This window comes from Xyrauchen texanus, chromosome 38 (genome assembly GCF_025860055.1).
Source record: "Xyrauchen texanus isolate HMW12.3.18 chromosome 38, RBS_HiC_50CHRs, whole genome shotgun sequence".
NCBI lineage: Eukaryota > Metazoa > Chordata > Actinopteri > Cypriniformes > Catostomidae > Xyrauchen > Xyrauchen texanus.
Genome location: NC_068313.1, coordinates 14,352,167 through 14,364,580, shown reverse-complemented (window position 1 = coordinate 14,364,580; position 12,414 = coordinate 14,352,167). Strand labels below are relative to the sequence as shown.

At 41.6% G+C, this 12,414-nt stretch overlaps 1 protein-coding gene across 1 annotated transcript in view; it reads left to right on the top strand.

Moving 5' to 3' along the window:
- The window catches only part of LOC127631507 (zinc finger protein neuro-d4-like), a 79,620-nt gene that overhangs the window by 29,054 nt on the left and 38,152 nt on the right, over positions 1 to 12,414 (top strand).

The following is a 12,414-nucleotide window of genomic DNA, read 5'->3' as shown; positions in this document are numbered from 1 at the left end:
AGCAGGTAGACATGTTTGATTGTGTAGACCCTAATGAATCAGTCAATCATCTGAGCTATCACTGGTCTCTCCACTGTATCAGTTTTGCACACAATATGGCAGCCACCCAGGGGTGGACAGCTCATCAATTAGCACTTCAATTAAGAGTGACTCTTTAGGGGGGCCTGAGAAGCTCAGCGAGTATTGACGCTGACTACCACCCCTGGAGTCGCAAGTTCAATTCTAGGGTGTGCTGAGTGACTCCAGCCAGGTTTCCTAAGCAACCAAATTGACCCGGTTGCAAAGGAGGGTAGAGTCACATGGGGTAACATCCTTGTGGTCATGATTAGGGTCCTCGCTCTCAATTGTGCACATGATAAATTGTGCGTGGATTGCGGAGAATAGCATGAGCCTCCACATGCTGTGAGACTACACTGTGTCATGCACAGTGAGCCATGAGATAAGATGCGTGAATTGACTGTCTCAGAAGTGCAGGCAACTGAGACTTGTGCTCCGCCACCCAGATTGAGGTGTGTAATGGCGCCACCACAAGGACCTAATAAGGAGTGGGAATTGGGCATTCCAAATTGGGAGAAAAGGGGATAAAAAATAAATACATAAATAAAAAAAGAGTGTCTCTTTAGAGAGCTTTATTCTCTGGGAATGAAACTGTGATCCTGCTGCTTGCATTGCCTCGGGCCCCTGCAGGAACTAGAAACCTGTGTGCCTCCCTTGTACCTATGTTCTCTTCTCACGCTGTATGTAACCACATATTTTAAGTACAGTTGTATTGTTTTTCTTGATAAGGCAAGCAGCAGTATTCTTACTGCTCATTCTTGAATTTAGGGATTTTGAGAAGAAAAAAAAAACAAACCCTCCATTTTTAGATTTTGCACTGAAGTGCATAACTCACCCAAACCTTAAACCACACCCTAAATCTAACCATGATTTTAAAGGGATAGTTCACCTAAAAGTTCACCCATATTTAAGTACTTTTTAACTCTAAATCATTGCTTCTGGTAAGCTTCACGATAGGGTGGAGTCCATGCAGTCTCTTGTGTGACGTATTACTCTTGCCATGATACAGACGTAATCTCACGTTCTCCACTCGGTTGAGACATCCAGGATAAGCACACAAACACACCATTGTGAGCAAAGAAACAGATGAATACAGATCTAAACCACAAAAAGCAAGCTACTGTATAGCATTCCTCCTTCTAACTTTTAATCAGCGATGCTCTTATGTCAGTTCTCGCGTGTTTCGATCGGCAACACGATTACGTCACACGCGCATACCGCTTCTGTCTTGATTCATGATTTACAGTTTAAAAAAGTATTTAAATATTTATCTTTTTCACACCAAAAGTGATCGTGTCACATTAGAAGATATTAATTTAACAGCTGGATTTGTATGAATGACGTTTATCCTGACTGTCTGTGAATTTTGGAGCTTTAAAAATCGGATTACCATCCATTTGCATTTTAAGGACGTACTGAGCTGAGAAGTTTTTCTATTTTTCTTCAAATGTGTTCTGGTGAAGAAAGAAATTCATACACACCTGGGATATCATGAAGGTGAGTAAATAATGAAATAATTTTAATCTTTGTGCGAACTATCGCTTTAACTGAAATTTCACTGTTGTGTACCACCAAAGAAAGAGAAACATCAGGGTTTTTAACGAGTGTTTTTTGTTACTTTTAGCCCCTAACCCAAACCCCAGTCTCAAACCTAATCATAAAGTCTAATCCCTTACCCAATCCCTAAACCTAACCATGATTTGAAACCATGAAAATAGCTTGTGTACAACAGAATGAAGAAAACATCAGGGTTTGAAACGTGACAAGGGAAGCGTAATGCAGGTTAATGAAATACATTAGTCATTTGCATTACATAAATTAATAAGAAATTAGTAAAAACATTTGGTTACAGACATTTTCTTTCTTTAAACCAAGTAATGGATTGGAGGCTAGCTAAAATTTGATGCCTGTAAATTTGTATACCTATCTCTATGGGAATAAAATACATGGCAAGTCATATAATATCTTATGATTTTGCCATCTCTTGCAAATGATTACAAGTTGTCATGAGATTCTGCACTATTCTGCACAAAACTATGGTCGAGTTTAGTACAGGTAAGCACAACTCAAATTCTCTACAGAAAATTTAAAAATGTATCTTATAATATAAGGTGAGAAATTAACAACATGCAATTGGCAACCCTTTTACAAAAAGTCTCATTATTTCATTCCTGAACCATGTGTGCATTTGTGCAGTTTTCCCTCATTCAAGCTCTGGCCATTTCATGGTTAGACTACTGTAACAAACTCCTTACTGACCTACTGTTTTTTTTCCAGTTTTTTACAAGTCCTCTGCAAATTCTCACGTTAGGTCTTTGCTCGGATTGGCTACGCCTCTGCTCCAATACTAATGGTGTGGCCCCCTGCTGCCTTCACTCCTCCACAAATGTGTTCACCCAAGAAGACTCTCCTTTATAATTGGCTAACTTCCCCAAATCCTCAGAGAAATGGTTTACGCAGGTTCTATCTGGAAATGCTTCTCTCCTTGACACTTGGGAGCTAATTCCCAATCACTTGGAGCCAACTTAAAGCCAACTTATCAGTAACCATTGACAATTCTCCCTGGCCTTAGCACTTTTGGACATGTTACCTTGATAATACCGTTTTTTTTTTTTTAACCATGGTAGTAGTGTCTTTAAAGGACCTTGGAGTGACTTGATGTCACATATTCCCTGCTTTTTGTCGTGTCTTTTATGTTGAAATTATTGTTTAGTTCCTGTTTCCTGTTAGTTTTGTAGTCCTTTGTAGTTACATTTTTTTTATTAGTTTTCCCCTGATTGTTTCCACAGGTGTTCCTCATCCACTTGTTGGCCCCTGTTTATGTAAGCCCTTGTTTTCCCTGTTTCCTTTGTCAGTATTTGCCTGTTTTGTTTGATGCTCTGTGCTTGGTTCCCTGTGTTTTGGTTTTCTTTATATTCTGAGTTAGTTTGCTTATTCTTTGTTAATAAAGCTGCATTTAGATCCTCATTCCTCACCTCCATCGTCACAGAAAGACTGACCCTCTAAAATGGATCTAGTAGTGTTCTTTGTCCAGTTGAGCCGAGCAAACTTACCAATTGAAGAATACTCTCGTCTGTTTAGCACCATTGCCAGATACACAGGATTTGCCGATTCCCATTTGAAGTCCTTGTATCAGATCTGCCTCTTAGCTCACGAGTGGAAGGAGTTGCCGGAGACTGGTGATTACACGTGGGAGGAATATGTGGAGTTAGTTTTGGAGACATTCGCTTCAGAGGAACCTCCTCTCTCAACCCCGTTTCTGAGTCTTCCACACCTCAGCCTGTTCCATGTCATGTCACAGCAACGCTTCAGCCTGCTCCACACCATGCCACAGCTACGCCTGAGTCTGCTACATGCCATATCACAGCCCAATCTCCCACGGCCCTTGTTTCCAAGTTAAATTATCCTTCACCTATGTCTGTGCGTAGGGCCATTAAGACCCTACCCCACAAACTGCCAGCACCCATGCCTGCCACGGCCAACGAGCCCACACTTGCCATGGACAACGAGCTGGAAGCCTTGTCCATCCCAGAGCCAGCGTTGCCAGCCTTGTCTGTCCCAGAGCAAGCATTAGCAACTTTGGCTATCCGGAGGAGAAGAAAGGCTTCTGTTCCCCAGTCTCTGCCTGTAATCTCTGCCTGGCTCTCAGCCCCGAGCCTGCCCCGGCTCTCAGCCCTGAGCCTGCTACAGACTCTTTCCTCGAGACTCCCATAGCTCCGCCTTTCATGGCTCCACCCCCAGAGACGATTCCTCCCACGGCTCCGCCCGCTCCCCCAGAGATGATATCTGGCCTCCTGGCCGTCCCCTGGATCTGCTCTGGTCCCCTTGGTCTCCTGGCCGTCCCCCGGATCTTCTCTGGTCTCCTGGCCATCCCCCGGATCTGCTCTGGTCTCCTGGCCATCCCCCGGATCTGCTCTGGTCTCCTGGCCATCCCCCGGATCTGCTCTGTTCTCCTGGCCGTCCCCCGGATCTGCTCTGTTCTCCTGGCCATCCGGCGGATCTGCTCTGGTCCCCTTGGTCTCCTGGCCATCTGCCGGTTCTGCTCTGGTCTCCTTGGTCCTCACTCCCTCCGTCTCCACCGCGGTGTCAAACCTCCCTGTTTTTGCTATGTTCCTCTGCTCTCCTTGCCCCCTTGAACTGCCCGTTTGCCCCTTGTGCCCTCCCTAACCACATGTTTTCCCCACAATACATGGACAATTTTTTTTTGTGTGTGGAGTGTCTGGAATCTGCTCCTTAAAGGGGGGGCTCTTGTCACATATTCCCTGTATTTTGTCTTGTCTTATGTTGAAATTCTTGTTTAGTTCCTGTTAGTTTTGTAGTTTCATTTTATGATTGGTTTTCCCCTGATTGTTTCCACAGGTGTTCAAGTATTTAACTTGAACACCTAAGTATTTAAGCCATTGTTTTCCCTGTTTCCTTTGTCAGTCTTTGCATGTTTTGTTTGACGCTCTGTGCTTGGTTCCCTGTGTTTTGGTATTCTTTATATTCTGAGTTGGATTGCTTATTCTTTATTAATAAAGCTGCATTTAGATCCTCATTCCTCGCCTGCCTCATCACACTTGAAAGTGTGATTCTACATGAATAAGTTCATTGAGTACCATAGTGTTTATAAAATTATCATGGTTTTATCCTGTGGTACTGCCATAGTAAGGGCGACTGCAGGATTTCATCTTTGGGTAAAACATTATTTTGTTTGAAAAAACAGCACTAAAGCATTCAATTATTTTGATATTGAGAAGCATTTTTAAATATTTTAAGTATGGCTAAACAATTTCTGAAAGACTTCGAGGTCATTCAGAGTCAAACCAAACATGGCTGAATGGTAAAAAGGAACATGGCAGCATTTTTTTCTTTTCTTTAGAAAGTAGCTGACCTCAGTGAGTAAATGTTGCTATCTTTTCAATGTTGCTTTCATGATTTCTACAAGTTTTAAAATAAAAAATCCATATTGTCCCTTATTCACATGACACCGCACTAGTTGAAGTTTCTCAAAGTTGCCTCTCTAGTAGTGGCATTTTGCATCAACTATTTGTTTGTAAATATCTACTTCATCAAAAGCTCTTTATTATTGTATCCAATACTGTTTTACTGAGTGAGAAACCATTCCAAATTATTTCTTTGAGTGAACAGACCGAATGAATCCGTCTAAATTTCAAATCGTTTGGCCAATTCACTGAAAAAAACAGGATTTTCTGATTCCACACAGCTGACAGAAATACAGACACATAAAGATTGCTGAAACATTCTGTTAAGTTGGAGTGCTCATGGTAAGAACAGTATGTACAGCTTCACAGCTGCAGGCGCCACTGGTCACAATATTATTCATACAAATTGTAAATAAGTAAAATAATAATCCACCTGGAAAAATCTTATATTCAGTCACTTGGAAATGTAATAGCAGACCTCTTCTTAACAAGCTACATGATTTTAGGTATAATTTATGTCTATAGCACAAAAGGTGTGCGATAGTTTACACAATTATATATAATACTTTGGGTTAAAGGTTTGTTCAAATCCCTAACTCTGTCTATAATAATAAATACTTTTTTGTTATTATCAATTTGTATTGATTCCATTCACAAATTAAATAAACATAACAGAAAATACGGAATCAAATTATATAAATTAAACCCCTCCCCCAAAGACTACCCCCCACCTGACACAAACACAGTCCAGTCATCATAATTATTTAGAACATACAAAAAACTAAAGTAGACTTTCAAAAAACAATAAGAATGCACACACTCATTTAATACTACAAATCCTTCTCCACTGCCCCTCCCTGAGAACCCTTCAAAAAAGCCAAATATGTACCCCACTTCCTTCTAAACAAATTCCATTTTCCCAGCCTTCTATATGTCACCTCCTCAAATGCCACCACCCCATCCATCTCTGTGCAACACTCTAGAAATGAGGGTGCTCCTGCCGACTTCCATCCCCTAAGAATGATCCGTCTGCCGATCATAACTCCGGCTAGGACCCAACTTTTTATATATCTATCCCCTATATTTATTTATATAATTTTTTTTATTTTCTCCACAATTTGGAATGTCCAATTCCCAATGCGCTCTAAGTCCTCGTTGTGGCGTAGTGACTTGCCTCAATCCAGGTGGAGTATGAATCTCAGTTGCCTCCACGTCTGAAACAGTCAATCTGCACATCTTATCATGTGGCTTGTTGAGCATGTTACCGCAAAGACATAGTGCGTGTGGAGGCTTCACGCTATTCTCTGCGGCATCCATGTATAACTCACCACGTGCCCCACCGAGAGTGAACCACATTATGGTGACCACGAGGAGGTTTCCCCATATGACTCTACCCTCCCTTAGGCCAATTTGGTTGCTTAGGAGACCTGGCTGGAGACACTCAGCAAGCCCTGGATTTGAATTCGTGACACCAGTGGTGTCTATCCCCTATATTATCCCCTATATTACCCCCATCACCTAAGAGTCTGGGGCAAAATGAAAATTGTGTGTCCAATACGTCACACATAAAACTCTGAACCCTCAACCAAAATTCTTGGATCTTAACACACCACCAAATCTAGAGCGGGTCCAATAGAATCTATGTAAATCTTTGCATGAGGCACACCCTTACATCTCTAGATGTAAACTTGACATTTTTTAGAATCCTAGCCCAAACTCCCTCCTCCAATACCAAGTTTAAATCTTTCTCTTGAGAGAAGTTGAAGCTCCATCCCACAAACTCTGAATTAGCAGGGAGTAAGACACTGATGACACATGACCTTTTCCAAAAGCAGTAATCTGAGTAGAAAAGAGTATCTGCTGCTATAGGGGGGTGCTACTCCCAAAAATAGCACAGAGCAGGTGGCACAGCTGTAGCTACCTAAAGAACTGAGATCTGGGAATCCTAAAATGTTGAACCATATTTTCAAAGGATCTCAACACTCCACTCTCCTATAGGTCACCGAGTATATTAACCTCCCTCACAATTCACTATGACCAGCAGAATGGGGACTTATTAATACATTATTGTAGGTTCCGTCATATGCTCAAGGCAACATTTAGGGGGCTTTCACACTTGGTTTGATTTCCTGTTCCGAACCCGAGTTCGATTGCTCCCCCCTGCCCCCGATGGACTGTGTTCACATTATATATTTGTATCCGAACCGCGGTACGCTTGCGCCATCAAGCTGCAGCTGGTGCGTAATCGTGTTGCTTGATAACCGCTGAAATGAAAAGGCGTCAAAATTCAATGAATAGACTTGCTCGGTTCACATTTGTTCTTCTTTTTTTAACCTTTGGTTTTGTTTTCAACATCAAGATACAGAAACACACTTGCGTCTGTCTGCCGCAAAAATACTGAAATCGCTCAAAAGACAGCGGGCTGTCCGCCGAAGACAATTTTTGCGAAGGCAAGCAGAAATCATCTCTCTGCTTGCAGTGCGTGTGCGTGTGCATCAATCCCGCTCGTCAAGGTAAGTGTATACACACACACGCGACGCACGCATCTAAAGTAAACCCTTTCCGCTCATTTTGAAAGTGACACGTGTGAGACTGACGACCACATTATACGTCATCAATAGCGGTTCACTTCCGCGGTTTGGTTCGATTGCGTACATATCAGCAGCGAACCGTACTGGAGTTCACATGAACCGTACCCCAGACCACCTTTTTAAGCGGACCCGAGTACGGTTCGCGGGTGTGCACCCGAGTTCGGAAGACAGCTTTCACATCATCCAAACAAACCGAACTCTGACGTCATTCGAACCGGGGTGCGCACCAAAAGTGCTAGTGTGAAAGCCCCCTTAAATAGATGTCCGAATTAAACACTCTGGACACTTTTGTCCATACCTAGTACAAATACGAGATAACAGAGTGTAACTTCACTTCTCCGATTAGTTTAATAGAAAGACTCTACAATGGCGAAATAGGGGCAAGATCTTCCTGTTCAATAAAAAACAGGGAGGGGCTATCTCAGGTGGAAGCGACCAATGAGCCAAATGTCTGAGACCGAAAGCATAATAATAAAACAAAATCTTGTGTAGGCCTAGCCCATCTTTGTCAGTCGGCCTGTCATTTATTGAAATGTAATCTGGGACATATACCATTCCAAATGAAGATCTTCACTATGCTGTCAAATTGTTTGAAATAAGAGAGGGGGACATCTACAGGGAAAGATTGTAGCAGGTAGTTGAATTTTGGAATACAATTAATTTTAATAACATTAACCTTCCCAGTCATAGATAAATGTAATGGAGCCCACCTGCCCACATCACTCGAAAAAAAGTTTTTATCAAAGGGTCAAAAGTAACTCCAACTAAATCACACAAATTTTCTGGGAATAAAATGTCCAAATACTTAATTGCCTGTTTGGGCCTCTGAAAGGCACCCGACTGAAAAGCCATTACTTGGCAGTATGCTGTCAGAGCCAAAGCTTCGGATTTAGACCAATTGACTCTATATCCTGAGAACTTAGAAAAGGAATGAATAATTCTGTGGTGGCAAGGCATAGATCTAGTAGGGTCGGAGACGAATAATAAAATATAATCTGTGTAAAGCAAAAGCTTATGCACAATACCTCCTGCCACCACCCCTGGAAAATCATCCTCCTTTCTTATCGTGGCTGCTAATGGTTCCAGGGCAAGACAGAACAATAATGGGAAAAGAGGGCAACACTGCTGAGTGCCCCTATCTACCACTACAAGGTGTCTATAAAGTAATTAATCCATCCAATAAAAGTATTCCTGAACCCATATATTTCCAAAATCTTAAAAGATAATCCCATTCTACCAAATCAAATGCCTTTTCGGCATCAAGTGAGATGGCAGCGACCAGAGTCTGATCATTTGCCTTTTACCACATGGTATTGATGAAATGCCTAATATTATCAGTAGAGCTACAGCCCCAAATAAACCCCACCTGTTCTAAATGCATAAGAGATGTCATAACTTTACTTAATCGGTAAGCCAACATTTTTGACAATATTTTAATGTCTAGCTGGATCAGGGATATTGGATGGTAACTCTTACACTCATTTGAATCTTTGTCCTTTTTAAAGACCTTTGTCTGTGCTTATGTCATGGTTGGCAGAAGCTTTCCATTCTTTAATGATTCTGTATAAACTTCTATCAAAATGTAGCCAGTTCTGTAGCAGAAGATCTAAAAAATTCAGCATCAAAGCCATCTGGCCCTGGAACCTTGCCTGTATGAAAGGCCTTAATTACCTCGCAAAGCTTCTCCAAGGCTATCTCAGACTCAAGAGAATTTATTTGCTCAGTCGTCAGTTTATGAAGTTCTAATGGTTCCACAAAGTTTCTAATATCTTCATCAGTAGACATGGTACTATAGCGGTCAAGATAGAATTCTTTAAAAGCATTATTAATATCAATGGCCGAGGTAAATATTTCACCACCAGCAGATTTCACTGTGGGAATGGTAGAAAAAGACTCTCTCTGTTTTATACATCTAGCCAAAAACTTCCTTGCTTTGTCCCCTGACTCAAAGTATGACTGTCTTGCCCTGAATGGCCAAAACTCCACCTTCCTTGACAAAATAGTATTATATCTGTATTTCAGTCGGGTCAATTCTCTGAGGCCTCAGCACTTTTAATATTCCTCATGTGTGCTGGCTCGTTAACCTTGGCAGGCATGGGCGCTGGCTTGTTATCCGTGGAAGGCTTGGAGGAAGGAGCAGTGGAAGGCTTGGAGGAAGGAACTGTGGGATGCTTGGGGGAAGGAGCCATGAGAGGCTTGGAGCAAGGAGCCATGGGAGGCTTGGAGTAAGGAGCCATGGGAGGCTTGGAGCAAGGAGCCATGGGAGGCTTGGTTGCAGGCTTTGGCCCGGGGTTCCCGCCATAACCCACAGTGTAATGGGAACAAATTGCTTCTCCACATACTCAAAGAGTGTCCATTGAGGATCATCCAGGGGCATTAGTTCTTTTAGTTCACTATTCAGACTGACCCAGAAGGAAATCACCAGAGAGTGTCATCATAGTGCACTAAATTTGCCAGTTCGAGGAAGTCACGGACATGAGCCTCAACTGGACGGTCCCCTTGCTCAAGGAGGTGAATTCTGACAGCTGCTAGATCCATTTTTGTAGGTTAGTTCTTCTATCACATTTTGTAAAGATGAGGCTAAAGAGCAGAATCTAAGTGCAGCAATCCTTTAATCCACAATCAAAAGAAGATAAGAATACAAAGAAGATGATGATGATGATGGTAACAAAAAATGTTTTTGTAACATTTAGCCATGCAACAATGAACAGGAACTGACAATCATAGAACACAACTTGAGGGTATTTAGACAAAAAGGTGCTAATTAGGGAATGGAGAACAGGTGAGGGAAATAGGGAACAGATGACTGTTATGAGGGCTATGCATCCTGGCCACCAACAATGGTGATTGTGACAATTCCCTTCCAATTCCACAAGTTCTTGTGCTTTGGATTTTTTGGTGAATGAGGCATACTGTATGATGGTCTCTGAAAGTCTCCCCTAAGAACTGTCTTAATTGCCTCCCAAGCCATGATCACAGAGGATACTGGGGACCAGTTAGTCTCCATATAGACATTGATTTCAGCCTTCAGCATTTATTGGAATTCAGGATTTTGAAAAAGGGATACATTAAAGTGCCAACTATATGATTTATTTTTCTCCGTATGTGGCAACACCTCTAAACACACCTGGGCGTGATCTGAGAATAAAATGTTTCCAATCGAGCAATCAACAACAGATGAAATGAGGGACTTAGATAATGTATATATATATATATATATATATATATATATATATATATATATATATATATATATAAATGTCTCAAACAGAGTATATATGGGTTCAATAGTCTCCAAATATCTGTAAGACCAAGATTTTGACACATTCTGTGAAGCGTCACTGTTGCTCTAGGGGGCTTGCACACTTTTGCTTCACTATGATCAAGGACTGAGTCCATCAAAAGATTAAAGTCTCCTCCCAGTATTGTATCATGAGGGGTGTCAGCGGCTTGCAACATCCCATAAAGATCTATAAAAAAGCCCTGATCATCAACATTTATCTTTACTCTGTTTGAGACATTTGAATTGTAGATATTTACTTATCAGTGTAATGACTCCCCTGCTCTTAATGGAGCCAGCACTATAAAAAAATGCCCACCCCATATCTTTCCAAAATTTTCAGCTTCCTGTGAGGAAAGGTGCGTTCACATTCCCCAACCCATTCACATTCCACGTGGAGAGAGACAATCCGTTCATATTAACATTTTACATTTTGACATATAAGAAGAAATAGATTGTCTGTCAAAAACAGGATTATAAAGACCACATTCCAACATTAATGCAACAGTCAAATCCCAAACATTCCCCAGAACCAAACAAACAGAAAAAACCTATGTGCATTATGTGCCCATGTGAAATGGCGTCCATTTCTCCAAACTCAAACAGTCCATGAACTCCTACAAGAACCTCTGTGACAACTTTGCGTCAGATTGCTCAAGTCCAGTGATTCAATACATTTTTTTTGACAGAATTACACAGCAAAAGATAATCTATAAAATAAACTCCAGCCAATAGGCAGAATAAACACAAAGAGTGTGTAGCTTCATCCATAAAACTGTCCTAAAGGTGTATTATTCTACAAATAAAACATGCAGGTTCCGCAAACTGTCAAGCGGATGTTCAGTGAGCTGGCCCATTCGGCTGCAACATTAGTGTAAGCAAATAACTTACTCACGCCAATGACTTTTCCAGAAATACTCCACAAAATAAACTCCTGTCGAATAAGCACAAAGAGCATGTAGATTCATCCACAAAACCATCCCGAATGTGTGTTTCTCTACAAAATAAACTCCAGCCGCTATGCCAGCACCAAAAAGAGCGCATAGAATCTTCAAACAGTCAAGCATATGTTCAGTGAGCCGATCCAACTGGCCAAAACATGAGCACCACAACATGACCCACTCACTCCATTGACTTTATGAAGGACATCACTTGCTGTGGGCATATGAATGTTGTATGGCCATCCTTCACATCTATTTTCAATTTGGCCAGGAATATCAGTGCAAAAGTGATTTCCGTTGATGTAAAATTTTCTTGCATTCCTTGAATCGATCATGTTTCTCTCTTGTCGAGTTCGCAAAGTCTGGGAACAAGAAAATGCTGTGGTTCTTTCAAGAAAGCCTTCCTTTACTCCTCGCCTCGTGTAACACAAGATCTTTATCAGATGATCTTAGAAATTTGGCCAGAATTGATCAGGGCCTGTCTTATGGCCTGCTATGTCGAGCAGACTCGGAAAGAGCCCGTCCAGAATTTCCTCCATATTCTGTCCTTCTACTCCCTCCGGGACTCCCACGATACGGATGTTATTCCGCCAGCTATGGTTTTCCATGTCCTCCAACTT